Genomic DNA, 20,224 nt, shown 5'->3' on the forward strand with positions numbered 1-20,224 from the left:
ATTCCTGTTCAGTCTCATGGACTACAGCAGACATACCTGCTGCACTCCTGTTTCACTGGAGTGAAAGTTTAACATCTCACAGGTTTCCTCCATAGCAAAAATGTGTTGGTAACATGTTCCAGCATCAGTTTTGGAATTTTACAATCGCTGCTGAAACCCTGCTAGGACCATTTCAAAGATACCTGAGAGGCAGATCCTGAAAACAGTGAAAAGCTGCAAACATTTAAGTCATTGGAACTATTACTTTCACACCACCCAGGACCCAGATGCAGATACCAGCATTTTCCCTGACTTACGGACAAAATGATGTTGCTGGTCTTTTTTCTTGTGGACACTTAGGCCACCTTTTACTGCTCTGCCAGGTGTCTTTAAGTGAAGCTAAATTGCATGTGATCTAAGTGCCATCTTAGGGGTTGCCCACACAAACACTATCTTGCAGTGGTACAAACAGGGCAGCTCCCATCACCCGGAATTAATTCTATCATTGTAAAGAACAAAAGTAACTAGACATACCTTGCTCTGTCCCAGGAGGACAGGACCAAGTTCTGCCAGCATTTAAACTTCTTTGCCCCATGTCTCATACCGGGGTTATGTGCAGAAACAAAGGCCATTTCGACCTGTAACAGGAGTGGAATTCCTGCGTCTGTTGATGCTGCCTTCTTTCCTGAAGCACTGTCTCTAAAACAACAGCTATTTTGGCTACTTCTTCTTTACTTACTATTATGATGGGAGCTCTGAAGGTATATTTCAAACACAAGCACCTGTTGTGGGTTTTCCTTTCCACGCAGCTCAGACACTCACACTGTAGCTATCTTATCCCTTTCCTTCTCCCCTCTCTCCTCTTTATTTCCCCCTTACAAACTTAACAAAACAATATCCTCTACTCTTCTGGGACAGTTTTTTACCTGCAGGGTACTGTAACAACTTGTTTAATTTAACCCTTTGAAAAAAAGAATGGTTTAACATGATTTTCTGGCACATCTTCAGCTCCAAGGAGAGCAGGCGCACCAATGGAATCACACAGGGGAAAACCGAAAACTCTTATGTTCATCTTTTAGAAAGAGCCCTGTTTGTCCTCAAAACAGAGAGAGGGGAACTTTGCAAATGCTCCTAATATTTCCTTGTAGGGTGATGTCTGTCACTTTGCTGTCTCCAAAGGGGACTTGAATATCAAGATCACAGTGCTTGATGATGTCAGTTGCAGCTAAGCATATACACCCCTTGGGCCTCAAATCTTCATTATATCTGCTACTGTTTACAGCTTATAATTATTGATATTAATTTACTGAGTGATGTTACACTTCTAGCCTCAAGTTATGTTTTTGGCATGTTAATCCATTTGCACACAGACTGTTGCATCTGATGGTGCAGGCTGAAATTAAAGAGTATTTTTCACTTTAATTTCATTTGATTTTGCCACATTCTATAGGATTTAAAAAAAAAAAAAGCATTTTGACTACTTCTAGTGATATTATAAATATTGTTTAAATTTTACATGATGCTTGGACAAAATAGCAAGAGGAAAACACTTTGCCCATCTGCACAACATAGAGCCATGTCTGTAACCACAGCTTTCAGGGGGCTGCTGGAACCACCAGAGGGCAGAGGGTGGAAAGCCCAGCAGGTCTCCCTCCTTCTGCATGAGACACTTTCCACCCAGGGAATGTAGCGGGGTGAGTGAGCCTCAGGTGGACATCGAGAGAGGGATGGTTCATAAGTACCCTAGGAAGGGCCACTTGACTGGACTGTGTTTCATTTAAGAGACTGGGTGATGGGCCCTGGTCCTGCTTCATTCCTCACAGCCCACGGTGAACACCCCCCCTTTGGCATTTCTACACCAGACAGCAAGAGCTGCAGCAGACTCCACATGTGGCATCTTAACGTCATGCTTGCAACTGGTCTAGGCAGTCATGTGCTTCGGGGTAAGAACTTGCCTAATCAAATTCCAAGTGAGGATTTATACTGGCATAGTTGCACATGGCTTTCTAAGGACTGGAGCCAACCATTTCAAGCATTTCTTACATAGGCATTTAAGAAATTGCTTTTGAATTAAAGAAGGATTATTGCTGTTGCTGACTTACTTCTTCCTAATTGCTCTGATTTCAGTGAAGAGCAGATAATTACGTCTTCTTTAAGAAGAGCAATTTCTTTTAATGTTGGAAGACCCTGATTCCACAAAGTCTTTAGGCACAGGAGTATGTATAAACTTCAGTGTGCTCTCAGCTTCCCATGAGCATCACACTGCCCAAGAGCAGCAGGACGTCAGAGGCTGTAAAGGACGGCACGGCAAACGCTAGGTTAAGACAATGTGCAGAAGAGGAGGCAGCTCCAGGATAATTAGGGTGCCAGGCATATCATGGGATGTGGGAGTGCCCGACGTGCCAGCCAATCAGCTGCAGCAAGGAGGTGGTACGAACCCTCCCTTCACCTTCCCAGTTTGGGGGAAAAAAATCCTAACATCCTGCACTTATAGCAATCCTCTTAATGCAAACAAGAAGTGTGCACTGCAGCAGGACACCTAGCTAGTCCTGACCCGGCGCTGTGTCAGGCATCAGCACTGGCAATAGCAGCTCCCACTGCTGTGTCTGAAGTGGCTCCCTTACCTGGTGCACAAACTCCTACATTACAGCAGTGTTTTGTGCAGGCAGTGAGCAATCTCATCTCCGGTGCAATTTGACTGACATTACAGTGGAGTTACAGACACTTTCCATGGGAATTAGGTGTCTACCTGCCATTTATACCTTTCAAAATCTCTCCCTAAGTGCCAAGAGAGAACACTGAATGTGAAATTATCCCCCTTTTAAAGTCAAAATAAAGGAGAAGATTTTTAACAGAAGCTGACCCTGAAAAAAGAAAGTTATTGTATAGTATAGAGAGATCTTGATCTATCACTTCTTTTTTATCTTTAGGTGCTACCCAGGATCAGCCAAGAAAACCTGAGAGAGTTGAGTCATTTTTCTTCTTAGTTTACTCCCAATGTTTGATGCTGTTAACTGAGAAATGTGAAGATATGAACAACAAATAAAGAATACAAAATAACAAATGATAACATCAGTAGCCCACCGATACACAAATTAAATGCATTATCTAAGACATGGTAAAACACTCAGCTCATTTCTGCAAACACTTGCATTTCCAAATAGCTGAAAGGCCATTGTAGTTACAGCATCCCCGGTTAGAAAGCATCTCCAGCTTGCCAAGTCTCAGAGCTGCAGGCCCTCAGACTGTAACTTCTACCTGTTGTCATCATTATGGGTGCACCAAACCTCCTTAAGTTCGTTAATATGTGAATGTAGTCAAAAAAAGATTTTTGCGTTGGTGAATTTCATCAAAATGTATACTTAATTCTCTTACTTGGCACATAAACCCTGACAACACAGCTAATAACTGTATGGAAAAGTTATGCAAAAGAAAATTTACCAAGAAAAAGAACATATTAAATTCAGTCTCATGAAGAAGGCCCTACATTAAGATCACTTCTGCCAGTGATAAGATCTTCTGCCAGACCATTTTATAATAAAAAGAGTGAAGTACATTTTTTAGAGATTTCTGTAATCCCAGGTTCAGTGGAATTATGACCATTTGACAGCAAAAACAAACCATGAAGTTAGCATTGCTGAGCTTTCCTGCTCCAGAACTACATCCTGCAAATATGCACTGCCTGAGCATGAGGTTTATTTCTCTCAATGTGAACTGGAGCACTTAGAGAAGTTTTAAGGGGATCAATATTAGATCTTTGTAGGCCATAACTTTCTGATATTATGGAACATTTTTATGGCTAAGAACTCAGAACAGGAGAAGCCAGAGAGACTTTTCTGTAATTAAACCAGGCTCTTAGATTTAATCTTGTACAGTGAAACCAGCTCCCTTCCTCCTCTGACTCCCTATCTTCTCCAGTCAATAAATGTGTATTAATATCAACTGGTATTATTAATTTCAGAAGTAATGAACTAAAACTTAAAGTTTCCTAAACATAGTTCTAATTCCCGCCTTTTCCTAGATCATATCCCCAAACAAGGACAAAGAAGGCACAATTCAAGTAGCTGGGATTTTTTAACAGAAAACACAGGACAACGGGAAGAATACAATAAATTACTATATCCCTGCTCTCTGAGACCTTGAACAAGCATCTTACTTTCCTCCACAAATGGATACCTCAATTTGAAATATACTGACTGAATGACGACCCTCACTAAAATCAGTGCTCTGGGACCAGAATTTTATCTGTCGCTGCTTCTTCACCATCCTAGGGCCAAAACCTTTCTCTGCTCCCTGCTTCTAGCTAGCATGACAGAGGAATTTGTACAAGTATCACAGCAGGAAAAAATATCATTCTTCAAGAAGGAGTTCTAATTTATCAGGTTCTCTGGGGGAGCCCATGAGGTGTTTGTGCTGCTTCAGCCACTATTGCACGTCTGTCCAGGGTGAAGAATAATATTCCTAATGGCACTACTCTGCCAAACACTCACCATGAAAAACCCCCACATAGGGATCATACCCTTATATCACACCAATTCTTCTCTGCAGTAAACAGGCTATTAGGAAGAATGATAAGGTTCATAAACCAAGGTATTGAACACAAGTCAAAGGAAATATTCTTGCAATGTAGAAGTAGTGGAGAAAACACATTCATTGTACACTTCTCTTATCAGCTTATTTCAAGCTGATGTGATAGTAATGCAAGGTATCGGCGAGGGCAGACGACAGGGGAATGTTGGATTTTTTATCTTGTCTAGAGGATTAGAGAACCTGAGTGCTAACAGGTTTTTTTAGCTGACAATGCTTAAAACTGAAGACATAGGATATCTCTAGAGTAGGCAAAACAAAGCTTTTCTTAAGACTATGGCATGTTTCTACGTACTGGTGCAGCACGGAGATGTGTTTCACTAGTGTGCTGACTGAGATACAAGTTATGAAAAAACCCCTAACTCTGAATCAAACTTATCCAGAACAGCAAATTCATTTATTCTGTGCCCCCTTTTCTGTCTTCATCATGACAAAGCCAATGGCAAAGCCACTTGGAAGGGTCTATCAGCAATAGATTCTCCTTATCAAATTTTTCAAACCCTGATTTTCCTTGCTAGGGAAATTCTTGGTCATTGTGATCAGTATCATTCAGAATAACTCCCTAACATGGAGGCACAGACGGAGACATATGTCTAAACTGCATCAACTTCATTTATATTATTTCTTGCAATACTAGAAGGACAGTTTATTCCATAATATATACTTGATGCTTGCTTAAGCAGCAGTTTTGTCATTTCCAGGTGTTGGTGAACTGTGATGCCCTCAGAGATACGGATTTTATGTATCACTTGGGTGTAAACTGAGCATAAAACATTTCTGTGATTTAACCTCTAGTCATTAGGAAGGACAGGAAGTGAATCCAGGACTCGTAATTGTCCTAATTTTATCTTTCATACGAGAAATCTTGCCACATACTCTTCAATGGGAGAGAACGAAGGAAAATATGGAGAAAGTGCAACCTGCTTAGGCAAAAATGGTACCAGTGCTGCTAAGCACTAGCCCAAGCCTACTTAGGCAAATGGGACTGTTACCACTGGCTCCAACAGAAAAACATTTGGCTCAGTCCTGAGTGATTTTTAAAATGCTGCTTTGACATTTTAGGCCTGAAACCAGACATTTTCCCTGACATTATGAAACACAGCAAGGTAGTATTACAAATAAGCGTTAAAAAATAAATCCAACTTGGAAAACATAAATGACCTTTCAAAGCCTGAAATCATGTAATAATAACTGGCCTGACCCATTGTTTGAGCTTCACTTATGGTTTTGCCTTTCTCCCTTGGATAAAGCGAATAGTTAGGGACTAAAATCCCAGAACAAGTGCATGCCTATTTACCAACAAAATGAAAAATGTCTTGAAAGAGTTCCAAATATCTCATCTGCTGGGGGGCAAATCATACAAAGGAAAAAATTAAACCCTCTCACCCTGGTTTCTCCACGGTTTGTCTATATTGTTTGCTTCAGACAGCCCATTTCTAAGAAATCCAGTAATCAGCTGGCACTTGAACTGGCTCTGCCACCTCTCACTGTTCTTTCAGTTCCAAGAAAACTGAAGCAAATCATATTTATCTTGCTCAGCATTAAAAAAGCCATAATACTAATGTTTACATATAATTCCAAACCAGTTGTGAGCTTCAGTCAAAACAAGAGATGAAATTTAATACACCCAAGGTTAAACTTCTTGGGAATCCATAATGTTTTCTTCATTAGTTTTACAAATATTTTTTTCTAAGGGCTTTTCTGTCCCCAGATCTGGCAATACTTTACCTAGGTTGGGATTAATAGAGCAGTATCTATCCTCAACACAGTTATTAGGGTGTTAAGTCAGCATAGTATTTTAATAGCACGCTAACTGCACCCAGATGAGCAGTTGTGCTATGAAATCTATTGTTAAGAAGACTCATACACTACAATTTTGTTACAGCTCTGCTAAAAGCATGCGGCTCAGGGCTCACGAGGCTCTTTGTGAGGAGACAATGGCAATGTTCTTCTCTGAAAGCAACACTGATGTTGTTTGTTCTGCCAGCTTCCTCATTTTACAAGGATGGCACTGCCAAGAGTAGGCTAGCAAGGTAGATGGCATCCTTTGGTGACAGGCTCCTGAGTGGTGGGGTTTTTTGAGCTATAATCTAGGCCAGAACTTGGGTATTTTAGCAAGAACTTCTGTGAATAACACCACTAAGGAAATGCAGTTGTTTACTGATTTGCTGTGTACACACTTTCTGCCCCTCCCTTCCCATACTCTTTCTCTTCCTATGTCTTTACTATCTTATCCTCCACGACAGTTACCCTTGTCTGCACCACACTCCCCAGCTGATTGGATGGGCAAGTGGAGTAGGTGCTGTCCTGGTTCAAACTGGTAAGGCAGTATAGGTCTTCTGAAGCCAACAGGCCTGATCTGCATTCCATTCTGGGAATGGCTAGCTCTTGTTCCACTTGCTTTTCCCTCCATGGGGGCACTTTGGGTCTCCTTCTCTCTCAGTCGCCAAGTTCTGTTAACTTTGTTGGAATTTTTGTTTGAAAATTCTCTCCTCCTTGGTCATTTCTCCTTGATCATGGCAGATTCATAAATGAATTGAAGAGGATAGAAACTGACAGACAGAAAAGTAGGCAGGCAGACAGCCTCATTTCCTTAGGAAACAAGGCTAACAAATGAACACAGTCCCTAGAGGTTTTGACAGCAATGACTTTGGTACAGTTGCACAGAGCTATCTTTAATTGGATACTGTTGGATTATGTTCCATTTTTCCTCTTGTCCTGGCCTGCTCATGGAGTAAATAGAGCCATCTGCCAATGGCTCCTGAATTAGAGACGCGCACCTTCCCTTTGGGAGAGCAAAGTAGGCCAGCAATCCACCAGGGCTTTCTGCACCTGGAATTATTATTCAGGTTTCCACTCTGCAGGAGCAAGGGATCTGTATCTAGATGAATAATCTGGCAGGAAATGTAGCTAAGTCACAAAAACGTACTGGCTGAGAACTATAGGTATCTTAGATAGAGAGTTTAAAGTGACATTTTCAGATCAGTTTGTCATTCCCTTCCCCAGCCCCAAGCTGGTTTGTATTCACCGAATGCACTCCTCACCTTAGCAGTAAACTGTTTGCTTTGGATCCTTAGCCAAAGTAAAGATGCTAAAAGTCCTTAGCCATAGGCAGCAAACCTACTGTTTGAACTCTGAATGATCAGGAAAGCAGGTTTTTATCATATGAAAACATGGGGTGCTTTTTCTTCATCAATAAAAACTGAATTATGTTTTTTACCAAAAGACCTGCAAACAAGATAGTTTACATTTCTCCAACCACTGTCTTCTTTAATGACAATAGGGTTTTTTGACTTTTTTTTAACTAAAAAACATTTTCCTAGAAAACAGCTTTTCATGGTTAGAAGTTTCTTGTTATAAGTGTTTTTTTCTATGATCTCTGCTGGTAACTGTGGTTTGGCATTTTGGAAAATATGTAGGAGGACTGAAGTCCCTTCAAAGCCCCCAGTCATTCCTCTGGCAATCACAGCAAGAGGCAAACCCAGTCCTGCTCTTCCTGGGAGGTCAGGGGATGTTGTGCGTTTAAGCAGCCGTGTCTCATACAGGTTAGTGCCAATAGGAAAGAAGAGGCCACTGCTCACGACATCCACACCTCATAAGAAGCAAACTAGTTGGTGTGACAGAACCAACTTCCCTACTCTCTTTTAACTCTGAGGTGAACCAATGGAAATAAAGACTCAGTTTTAAATAAATTCTGAATGAAGATTCAGTCTGTCATCCAATCTCACCCTCCTTTTCTCACTAAAATCAGCTAGTCTGCAGTTAATTGTGTAAAAAATAAAGCAAGCAATTTTTCCCCCCCTGAGGAAACATTCCTTTGCCATAATAAGCACCCTGTGTTATCCTACAATTGTGTAAGCCTGTGGGAGGCACTGGCAAAGGCCTGGCAGAGGAGAGCAAAGAGTAATCATCTAGCAAAAGACTCTTTGCAAGCTCCCTGGATTACATGCCATCCACACAGACCGGCCCATGCACGCTCAAGTCTGCCTTTTAAGAAAAGCATATCCTTGATGAATGTTACTGATGCTACCACAGGGACTGTCTTGGCACCTTTTCCCTTCGCAACAATCTTTCCATATTATTACAGGATGCTGTGGGAGCATCTGGGAAATTATCCCAAATCACTTCTTGGATGGACTCTCTGCCCACATGCATGGGAGGTTCATACCCAGGCCATTCAGCCAGAGCTGGAGGTGCTTGCATCATTTGTTATCTCTGGCTTGCAGAGTGGACTTTGAGCAGCTGCTTAAATTCACCAGCATGGAGAGCCACGGGTGGTACAGTCTTATGGTAATGCTAGGAAAATCTATGGTAATGCTTAGGTACCCTGTTTTGGAATCCAAGATTCATGAAGAATTAAATAAAGTGCTACTATAAATCAGTTCTGCTAAACCAGTACAGAAGGCTGATACCATTAAATCAATTGGAAAGTAGATTATATCAATTTAAATTTGATTCATTTGGAACAAATAAAAACCAGTCTAAAATAAGCCTTCATTAAACCAGAGTAAGAGTGGCCTTCTCTAAACTCATGTAACTAAATGTAGTTGCAAACTAATTTAAGGTATGTTTCTGAAAAAATCTGGTGTCAACATCACAAACAGCTAAAGAGGGCTCACACCAGGACTCTAAAGACAGAAAACTATTGAAAATTAGATGTGTTCAGAAAGGCTTCACATTCTGCATTTTGTTTTCAACCCAGATGCAAAAAGGATCACTTTAAGATTTCCCAGCTCAAACCCAGCAGTTTCCCACTGTTTCTAAGAGTTTTCTGAGAATTCTGTTCAATGGTTTGTTCTAAGACTCCACAGGCATTTTGATTAAAAAGATTATTTCAATAATAAAGCAGCACTTTGCAGGAGCAAAGCAAGGCCATGTAAAATGAGTCTCTAAAGCAGAGTGAGATATGAGTCACCAAGCCATTATTTCAGAAGTGAGGCAACTGCCCACCTCTGTGCTCCCACCTGCCCTCAGGATGCTCAGGGAAGTGAGCGAGAACATCAGCAAACAAATAGTTCAGGCAGCTTGAAGTCTGAAACTGTAACAAACATAAATACTAGAAGTTTCTTGAAGATGGGGCGCTTTTTGCCTTTCGTGTTTGAGTCAGCTGAGTACTTAATGGTGTGTGATAAAAGTGAAGTTAGGCAATTATTTTCCTCTGTTCTGCAATCTGTGTGAAAACGTCATGTCTGGTTGCAAGTACCATGCTGTAAGGTCTGGAAATCTACATTCTTAGAGTCCAGACAGACATGAATTGACAAGCATTAGTCATTCCTACAGCAAACAGCAGATTCAGAGAGCCCATCTCTTCAGATAAGTGCCCCGTTTTCCATGTACACGTGCAAACCAGGTCTTAATCCTGAACAAGACAACACACAAGCACATATGGAATCTCAAAAGACTGCTTTTGCCTCTTTCTGGCTGCTAGACTGGAAGGCCAGCTAAGAAAACTCTTAAAAACATTTTAGGAATCAGGCTCTTTGAATCACATATCAGGATCTCAGGTTTCAGGACAAGTAAACCAAAACCACCCAGTCTATCATAGTCAGCCTACAATAATATTACTAAGTCTTAGAAGAACAACATACTAAGAGACAAGACTGACTTATGTGAGAGTACCGATAGCTGCTCTGGATAATGTTTACTTGTTGAATTTGGTTTTAGTTTGAGCTAAATTGTCAGATTTCATTTCTCATCAATCCAGAATAATGGTCCAGTCCTTTAAGGTACAGAGAAAGAAAAAAAGGAATTCCCCATGATACAACAAAGATGAGAAAAGAATGAATTGTTCTTATTTCTGTGAAGTCCTTAAACCCATTCTGGTTAGATAGGGAAGTCTAAACTATTAATTATAAGTAACTACAATTGCAGTATTTTCAAGTGTTAGTAAGCTAAATATAGATCTAGGATTTTTGGCTAAGAAATCTCAAATTAGTTTAACTTTTGTTCCTCCTCAGGACCTGTTTTCACTGTACTCAGGACAGCCTTCTCTCTAACCATAATCAGGGTTTGTAATTTTATACTTACCTCATCCTAACCAGGTGATTATCTTACACATTCTTGTTTCTGAGAAATAATAAAAGGTTTGCTTCCTACTAACCCACCCACTCCAAAGCAGTGTCTTCTCATGTTTTGCTTCGTAAAGCACATGTGGTCCTTTCAAACAGTCTGATTTGACATCTCAAATAGATTAGAAGTCATATCAGAAAGATATCTGTTGAGTGACAACATAAGTACTTATTTAATAAGTATATTAAATACATATGCATGGCTATATACTGTACATGCAAGGTTTTAAATATATACCCCAGTTAACTGCCATATGGATATGTTGTTGTGGAAAAAAATATTTATAAAATGTTTTTTCCAAATGTTTAATCTACAGCAGATGCGCCTTGAATTCATCTGTTTGGCTTGGCATTCACTACAGAGAGATCTTATTAATCATACAGACCTCCTGTAGTCGAGGAAACAGAGGCTATTATGGGATTCATCTGTTTATGACTAAACAGAAAAAAAGATCTTCATCAAATGAGAGATCCCTTTCTGAAAGCCCTCTGAAATGTAGAAGGTTGTGAGTAAGCCACATGCTGTGTTTCATCCCCCAGCATTGCACCCTTACTCCTCCTCTTTATAGTGAAATAAAGCAAGACAGGCTGCATGTATCTGGGGAAGGAGAGTCGAACAGAGGACTAGCAACTACAGGGATGGACCCAGAGAGATCCAGATTTCACTTCCTCCATTTCCATGCTAGGATTGTGGAAGTTTTTTCTTCTGACACATTTGTTATTCTGTTTGGAAAAAATATATAGAAGGATTTATGGAAAGTGCTTCAAAGTCTAATCTTACTCTCAACATCTCCAGTACTTATCTGAGCACTGCTTCATACAAGAAGAGTTTACAACAAAACTCTAATGACTTTATTGCTTCCCATAATTTTATTACTCCTCAGTTTCACTAGTCCTGTGGTGACAAAGTGAGTAGTTGTAGCTGACCTTCTGAACTGGGCAGGCAAGAAGAAGAGAAAGTAAGGAAAAAGAATTCATTAGGCTCTACTAAGTAGAGGAGTTCAGCTATTCTACGCACATGGAATGCAAAGCAAACAACAGGCATCAGAATCCAGGCATTCAAAGGATCTACTTTGAAACACAGGAAAACTTCTTAAGCTCCCTTTGCTACTTGCCATATTTTATAAGCAAATTTGGGTCCTAATGCTGAAGGACATGGTCACATTTCCTTTTTATGTCTTTTAAACTTTGCTGTTTTGCAGACATGCTAGAATGAAATACCTGACTTGCAACAAATCAGCTGTCTACCAAATTGGCCTTTTTCCTTATTTTCAACATGCACGCCAGCAGATCACCATTTCTGGCTGTACACCAGGCTATTTGAAGGCAAACGTATCCATGTTCACAAGAACCTGATCCTGTTCATGATCTTCTAAAGTTACCTAACTTGAGGAAAATCACCTCTAATGGGCCTCAGCTGCCACAGTAAGCCAGAGAATCAGACACTGCAAATGGAGAAAAGGCCACCACAGAGAGGCTCTTGTTTGTATCATATCCATGACTTTACACCACCAGAACCTGTGACAGCTGAGGGCTGTGCACATTCTCTCCATACCTTGGAGACTAGGAGCATGCATTACAGCTGGTAATGATAAAGGTTTGTGGGGACAGAGAAGGAATAAGGGACAGGATATGGTTGCTTTATTTACATGGCTAAAACTTTGCTTGACATCACAAATTGGCCTTTGAACTCAAAGTAAATCTGTACTTGACTCATAAGAATGTTCAGATCAGTTCAGTATCTTCTCCACTTAAGAAAGTTCCAGTCCTCACTGCACTATCCCCGTCCCCATCACATAATGCCCCTTTGTTGTGGATTCACTCAAGGCAACTGTTGCAATACAACATGTCCTAAGAATCTCCTCAGCACAGGTGACCTACCAACAAAGCCAAGTCCAGCTTTGGGTTGGTGGTGATACACAGGCCACCCAAAAGTAACAGAATCAAAACCATTACCTTTATCATCACTATATTAGCCCTTTAAAGATCAGACTTCATGTGCCAATGACTGCCTCTACTGTTCAGCCTAGCTGTATAGCCACCATCTGTTTTCCAGCTTAACAGTGCTCATCTTTTATTGCTGACCAGCTCTTGTGGTTTGCCCCAGATGTTCATACAGTCTGTGACTTCCTGTCCTCTGTGTGAAATCTGCTCACAACTTCGGCAGTTTACAAGTTCACACTACAGCATATCTCCAAGAAAGATAATCAGCAACTGTAGCTGCACACAATACTCGGCATTACCATTCACCCTTTTGATGCAAATAGCAGAGAGGTTTTTTAATAACAATCCTTGTACAGTAAAGCAGCATGTCAGGTAACATGCCAAGAGCAGGCAATTTGCCTTATACAGACACTGACAGGTCAAAGTCAACTGTAGTATTTCAATGTGCACATCTCTTAGATTTATGTCAGAACAATTCTTTCCCAGAATCCCTTCGGATCCAGGGGAAACTCTAATGAGGCTCTCAGAAGACGGACTCATGAACAGAAACTGTCATGACATGCCAGCTGTCATTCCTAAGATGCTCAACCTATTGCTTCCATAATAGCATTGGTTTTTCTGGATATTAACCCCTGGTTCAGTCTGAACTGAGGTTAGAGTATTTTGATAGGGAGCGTAAGAACGAACCCCAGTAACTAAACACTTGGGTACTCAGGCAGGTGAACCACAAGTAACCCCTCTCAATCTCCAACTCACACAACACCCACACTCTAAGGCAGATAAGAAATGTTTGTATCTATTTTATACAAAACCAAATATAAATAGACAACTTCTTGAATGCTCAAGGTTCCCACAAATGCCAACATGAGACAGGATTAAACCAAGATTCCAACGTTACTTCCCACCTTCACACCCTTCTTTTGGATACATTTTTCTCTATATACATGAAACACCATAAGTGGTCCTCAATGGGGGTTTTATTTTGGACGGTTGGTCATTCTTAGTACAAAAAAAGAAACACTATGAGAAGTTCTGAAGTTATGTTTTCAGTCACATTGCGGGGCACTGGCAAGAGAGTTTAACTATTGTTTTCCTGGACTCCTGTACTCATCAGCTGTTCCACAATTCCAGTGACCAAGAGTTTAGACTAATCTACTGATCCCCAGCCCAATGCCTTATCCAGTTATCATTCTGCTTGGAAGGGTTTGGAAAAGAACTTCTATCAATATGGAACAAAGTGCACAGGCAAAACAACGTGTGAAAAGTAGCAGTGGAATCTTATCCCAAACCATGATAGTTTTTAAATCTGAGTGTCCTACCTAAAGTGCTGTAACAAAATGTGAAAGAAATGATGAAAAACCTAGGTCCTGCAAAACATTACATTACAAAGAACTGCATTTAAAACCTTTCTTTTATTATCTGTATTTACTTGCATGTTCTTTGGAGCTCTGAATTTCCTCAGGATAATGACAGTGCCTGCTGAAATCCAGAAAGTCATACACAGTACTTGTAGCATCAGAGGCAAAGCATTTCCATGCTGATTTGGGTATCAGATTCCAGTGGAGGTTTTGTATCATTCATGAAGCTAAACTGGAAAGACCCATGGAAGGACCCACAAAAACAGTCATGTGAAGGGAATGGGCGCCGTATTCCCAAAGCCTCTGCTCCTTCTGAAACACTTTTCTGTTTAATGTAGTCTTGTCTAAATCCTACTTTGAGTTCTCATCTGCCTTTATAAATTATTAAGGTTTGTTTTCAAATGTATCATATATGGACCAAATGCCTCATAAATGCAACTCAGTGCTTGAAACTCAGCTCAGTGAGCTTACACCAATTTGTATTATCTGAGCATTTGTCCCAGTGAATCCAGATTTCCTTACTCAATTTTCTTGCTTTAAACCCTAATCTGCCTCTCTCTCTAAATGTGCATCTCATGTAACAAATATTAACTAGATGAAATCGGCTTAATTATCTGGTTAATGTTAATTCAAGTTTATGCAGCATCACCTGTTTAATGTGAGTAAAGTATTTTACAGTATCTGAAAAATGGCTCAGCTTAATAAACTGATGGAAGAAAAAACTCTTTAAAAAGAACCAAGGGACAAGTCTTGAATCCAGATTGCAGCACTACCCAAAGAACATCTGCATACAAATCCTTCTTCAAGGCAAGCGCTGCACAACAAGCAAATCACCAGCAACAGAATCCCAACAGTATTTGAAATCCTTTTCTGGCTTCTACAGTGTAAATATGTCTTCTCATCTACAGACAAGAGAGCTCAAACCCCATGCAGTTGTGTTCTGCTGTGCAAGCACCAATCCTGTGATGATGCCAGTTCTGTGTCATGAATCTTGTCAGTGGTTTGTATCTCTCTTTCCACTTGCCATCTCTTTCACCTCACTGGGACAGACAAATGCACTTTCTGTGCACGGCACTGCAGAATGAGCCTGGGTACTTTTAGAAGCATGGCACGCTATCAGATTCATTTCCTGAAAATCTGTTAATGTCTTATGGCTAATGGTTTTTTTCAGATGTTTGATATACATATTTCACTAAAGATGACTAAACTTAACACCCATATTTAGACCACTTGTGATTTATAATTATCCTTTTCTAATTTGTCTACATTTATATATTATAACCCTGTACATCATATACAGCATTTAATGCCACATTTTGAACTGTAGGAAGGAAATCAGCATGCTCCAGCTCTGTTTTTCATGGTTCAGACATGTCTGAAATATAATGAGAGCAGGGATTTGTCTGCCCTGATTTAATTACTACAATCCAGATAACTCTGTCAATCAGTTCTTCTCCTTGTGACTCCTGGCAGGATGAAAAATGCCTTCATTATGAGGACTGATCATTAGTGGATGTGAAGTTGAGAAGATGATGAAGATGAGTTGTTGGCTCTGGCAGAGAATTGACCCATCAGTGTCATTAAGTGAACTCCAGCAAGCCCAGCAATTCCCACGGGGCAAATCACTGAATTCCTCAGGAGCAAAGGTCTGTGTCTGTCTACACCAAAGCACTTTGAAAAGTACACACATGCAGTTTGCAGTAATCTGATGGATAACTAAACAATTACACAGGCAATAACTAATTTGTCCTTCCCTGTTCACAATAGAAACAACTTTTAAGGTACCATATTTCAGATTCCTTTTAATGTGACAGTTTAAGTAACACTTGGTTACATCCACTGCCCTTTTAACTCCACATTACAAAGTTCAGCTCAGAGCTGCATCAACTTCCCAAAGCACAAACACTCTTTATTAACAATGGAAATTGCACATCTAAGTCCTTTTCCTTCCAAATATTGAAGGACAAGACTGAGCCTCTCCAAGCACTATATTAGGGTGGGGGTTTTAATCAATGGTGTTCATTCAGCAGTAAAACCAGAAAGTACAAACACGCGGCCATCCAACAGCCTAAGTTACAAGCAGCTTAATGACAAATGAGCATTATCTGCTCAATGTTTTTTTCTGAATTATGCTTTAATTGCAAAAGGTAATTTCATATAATTGACTAATTAATCATAAAAAAATAAAAAAAAGAGATAGCTGCAACAATTACAATGCCAAAGAATTGCTACCAGAGCTATTCAGACACAGAAAAATCTGCTGGAATCAAAGACACGCTCAAGAGACCTACAGACAATTTTGGTGACCAGACTTACAGCCAGTGTGGTGTGAAGGTTACAGGCCAAATACTACTTTTAGAATAAGTCGTAAAGTACATTATGTGGGGTTCCAGGGCTGACAGTGTGTTACAGATCCCATGTACCTTGTCCAGCCTCTTTACTTGCAGCTGCAGCTCTGAGACTGCGGACTCAGTCAGCTCTTCCAGTCCCCAGTTCAGGTCCCCTGGCTGTGTCAAACTGATCCCCTCCACATCATCATCTGTCCAGTCCTGAGAATTATCACTGCCAAAGATCCCTGGACTATATTTTCTCTGAAGGATTACAGGTATTAACTGAGTTGGTTTGATTGCAAGGATTTTGATTTCTAGCACAGGCTCCAAACTCCAGTTTGAAGGGAACTTATGCATGCAAGTGTGCAAGTAGGGCAAGGTGAAACATGCAAGCAACCTTTGGCAGGAGTGGGTACAGAAGGGAATACAGCTTTAGGTATTTTTATTATTGAAGCTATTCAATTAGGTCTGAAAGCTGAGAAAGAAGGGAAGGTGTTACTTTGATGGGAAGGGTGCTGGCTGAGCTAATTGATTCAGCAGTGAGGCTGTTTGGAGCAGCTTTTTAGTACGATGAGTCAGAAGAGCTCAGCATTAACTCTGCTAAATAGTTGGAACTTGTCCTACGGCTTACAAAATCTCTAAAGTATTTTTCCATCTTGATGCCTCAGATACACTTAACCACTGAGAAGGCTCTCTCAGGCTCTGCTGTGACACTGATATCCTTAAATTCTCTTTTTTCCCCTAACACATAGCCCTTTTTGAGTACTCTCTACAGCATGCGTTCCTGGATGGGCACTATTTAGAAGAATTTCTCTTTTCACTACAGCAGTTCAGAGCTAGAATCACAGAGACTGTCCACAGTCAAAACTTACACAAAATGGTATCCCAGATATGCTAAGACCAGGCAAATTATTGATAGCATTCACTAAAATAGCACTGAGGGAGCCCAATTAGGCATCTAGAGCCTTAGTATCAAATCAACGTTTAGAAACAAGCACTTCCCTGAATATTGTCAAAGCATAAGAAAATGAAGGGAGAGAAAAAGCAGGACACAGAAAAGCGACAGTTAAATCTTAATTTTGTCACTCCATGTAAATCCCCAGTGTGGCTGGGACTTGGCTTTCCGTGGCAGCACTGAGTAAACACTGTGCACTGTAGGTCTGCTGTGGTAAACACTTCTGAAGGAGAATTCTCTTTGACTACTCACCACTTCTTCTATATAATGGAGCAGGGTGGAAAATTACTTTAAAAAGTCAAATTTTGTTTTTCTCCAAGCCTTCCTTAACTAATGTGGGTTCTTAACCAATTTCTTCAAACTTTCCAAAGCAAGTGACATTTGGCTGAAGGTAGGCATCAAAGTCTTTGTCCCAAAATATGTTTCTTTCCAGAAAGCTAGAAGAGTGTGAAAATGTTCCTTCCCTGAGTTAACCTGATATTTGGCCACATGACCTGTGTTACTTCCAGCTCTCCACTCTGCACCTTTCTGTAAATAAAACCTTAAGAGAAAAAATAACCTGACAGTGAACTGAAAAACAGTCTTTCCAAATGGAACTGATCCTGAAACCTGAACATGGGGTGATGATTCTTCAGCCTATGCTAAAAAAGACCAGAGTCTACCAGCTCTTGTCAATACCATGCTCCATAAGCAGTTCCAATGGAAATCACTGAGACCATTTAGTGACACAAGGTGCTTCATGATTAAGGGCAACTTTTCAGACCAGCACCTCAAGGGACTTATACAACACATAATTTGGAAGAATTCTGAGAAAATCAGGAAAGGAAGAGTGAGAAGTAACAATATGGCAGAGGTGTTATATTTTGTGGAATACGTGAAAGAAAGAAACACTGCCCAAAATAACTGCTCCTTTGCTTCAGTCAAGACAGCAGGCGCCTTCCCAATTTCTGCCTGCTTTAATAGCTTGTATACTCAAATCTGTGGCTGCAATTTGAGATGGAATGTTTGAAAGCTGTTCCCTAAATCACTCATGGACTGGAAAAATCAGAACCAAGATGTTCTTAAAGCAAACCAGTAATCTTCACTAATCATGAAAACTACATATAATTCAATATATTTACATTAAACAAGTCAACCAAGACACAGCCGCTGTGCCCAGTGCATGATGATACTTCAGGAAGCACTTGTGATGATGGGTCAGATTTACCCCGGTGTCATTCCACCCATTTCAGTGAAGTTCCAGCGGCAGGGAATGCGGCCCATTTCCGAAGGCACAAAGCCAGTAAGTAGTCTGCAGTGGGATCTGATAAATGCTGCCATCTGCAAAATGTTATATCCAATGCAGGGCAGAAACAGATGGAAAAGCTTTTCAATCCAGAGTACCAACTTAAAATAAACATCCTTAAATGTATCTGTTCCTTCAATGGGTATTGAAGAACAGGCGAAAATAAATGAATGAAATGAGGGAGGTTTATAAATTCTTTTTTACACAGTGACCAAAGTAAAACCTCCTGAGCTCACATAAATTTTTCTCATGCAGGGATCAAAAGCTTCTTGTTTTCAGGACAAAATGAGCATGTAAGTCGCAATAGTTCCTGGAGATAAAAAGCAGTGTGCCCATTCTCTTTCATTCTGATGAGAACCCCTACATCCCACCTAGTCATCTTCAACTCCTTCCAAAGACCCGATCTGTTGCAATCTTCTTTATATCATCTGCAAAATTTCCCTTCTGAACCCATCACTGAGATATCAATAGATGGCTGAGGTTGCCCATCAAGCACTACAAAGGGCCTTTTTCTGTCCATCAGGATGCCCTAAGTAGGCTGCCTCTATAAACCAGGAGTCTAGATTTTAACTGTTTCTATTGGTTATAGCAGATCCTAAGCATGGGAAATGGCATAAGATACAACCCTCAGTCCAACATGCTGAACAGGACTGGAGATGAAACATGCTGCCAAATGGGAAATGGTTCTGGTTTTGTCCTTTATATCAAATACTAACAGAAGACTTTGCATGCTTGTGTACATGTGAGTTAGCTTTGAGCCCAGGAGAGCAAGCAAGTAAAGATAATACTATCCCTGGTGTCCAAACAAACTTTCAGTTTGGTTGCCCTTCATTATAAGACGCTGTTTGGCCTATAAAGTCAGGACCATTTTGTTTAAGAGAGCTGCATGTCTCAGAATGCAAAATAAATGGCAACAGTCACAATGCTGAAAGGATTGACTTGGAAAAATGCAAACTGAATGAGGAGAATTACTCTGGCTAGACACACACGTCATTAAGAATTATTGGCATAGGGGCTTCAACAGCACTGGATGCCTGAATGAAAGAATTTCAAGCTTAGAGGAGACAGATTTAAAAGGCTTTAAGATAAACTAAATGGGCTGCAGATTGCTTTATCTGGCAAATCAGTGTGCCATGGAAACATGCAGTACACAATGAAACATATGTAACGAAAACCTAATTTTATGGAGGCATTTAGGAAGGTAGCTTGGACATGCTTTCAAAGAGGTGAAACTGAAGAACAGATGTGGGTTTTACCTAGCAAATTGTATCCCCAGGATTCAGGAGATAACAAACTAATGGTTGGCATTTGAGTCACAAGCCATAAACTCTCCCAAAAGAAAATAGGATGGTTTTCTCCTCAGCCCTCTCCAGCAACTTTCTCTCTGTGCTATTTGCAAACAGAAATCTCAGGGACAAATCTTCAGCCAATTGTAAAGCTGGTGTCTCTCCAGTGCAGTGAACTTACCTACGCTGATCTGAACCAGCTGAGCATCTGGTTCCTGGACTTCCGAAATAACCTTGAGGCTTTTGTTATTACAGCTGTGTTCTGTAGTTATCTTTGTGTTGGTTGGTGTGCAGGAGGGCAGTGAGACAACACAGAGAAACTGGGGTGTAACAGAGCTTCACCAAGATAAACTGGAAGCTGCTTTCAAATTGTGACCCAGAGGCATCCAGACACTATCCCCAAGTCACTGGAGTCACACTTGAGATGCAGAA

The sequence above is a fragment of the Pezoporus flaviventris genome, unplaced genomic scaffold (assembly GCF_033815535.1).
Source record: "Pezoporus flaviventris isolate CSIRO_AGI_PZ_B2104156 unplaced genomic scaffold, CSIRO_AGI_Pfla_v1 ptg000213l, whole genome shotgun sequence".
Taxonomy (NCBI): domain Eukaryota; kingdom Metazoa; phylum Chordata; class Aves; order Psittaciformes; family Psittacidae; genus Pezoporus; species Pezoporus flaviventris.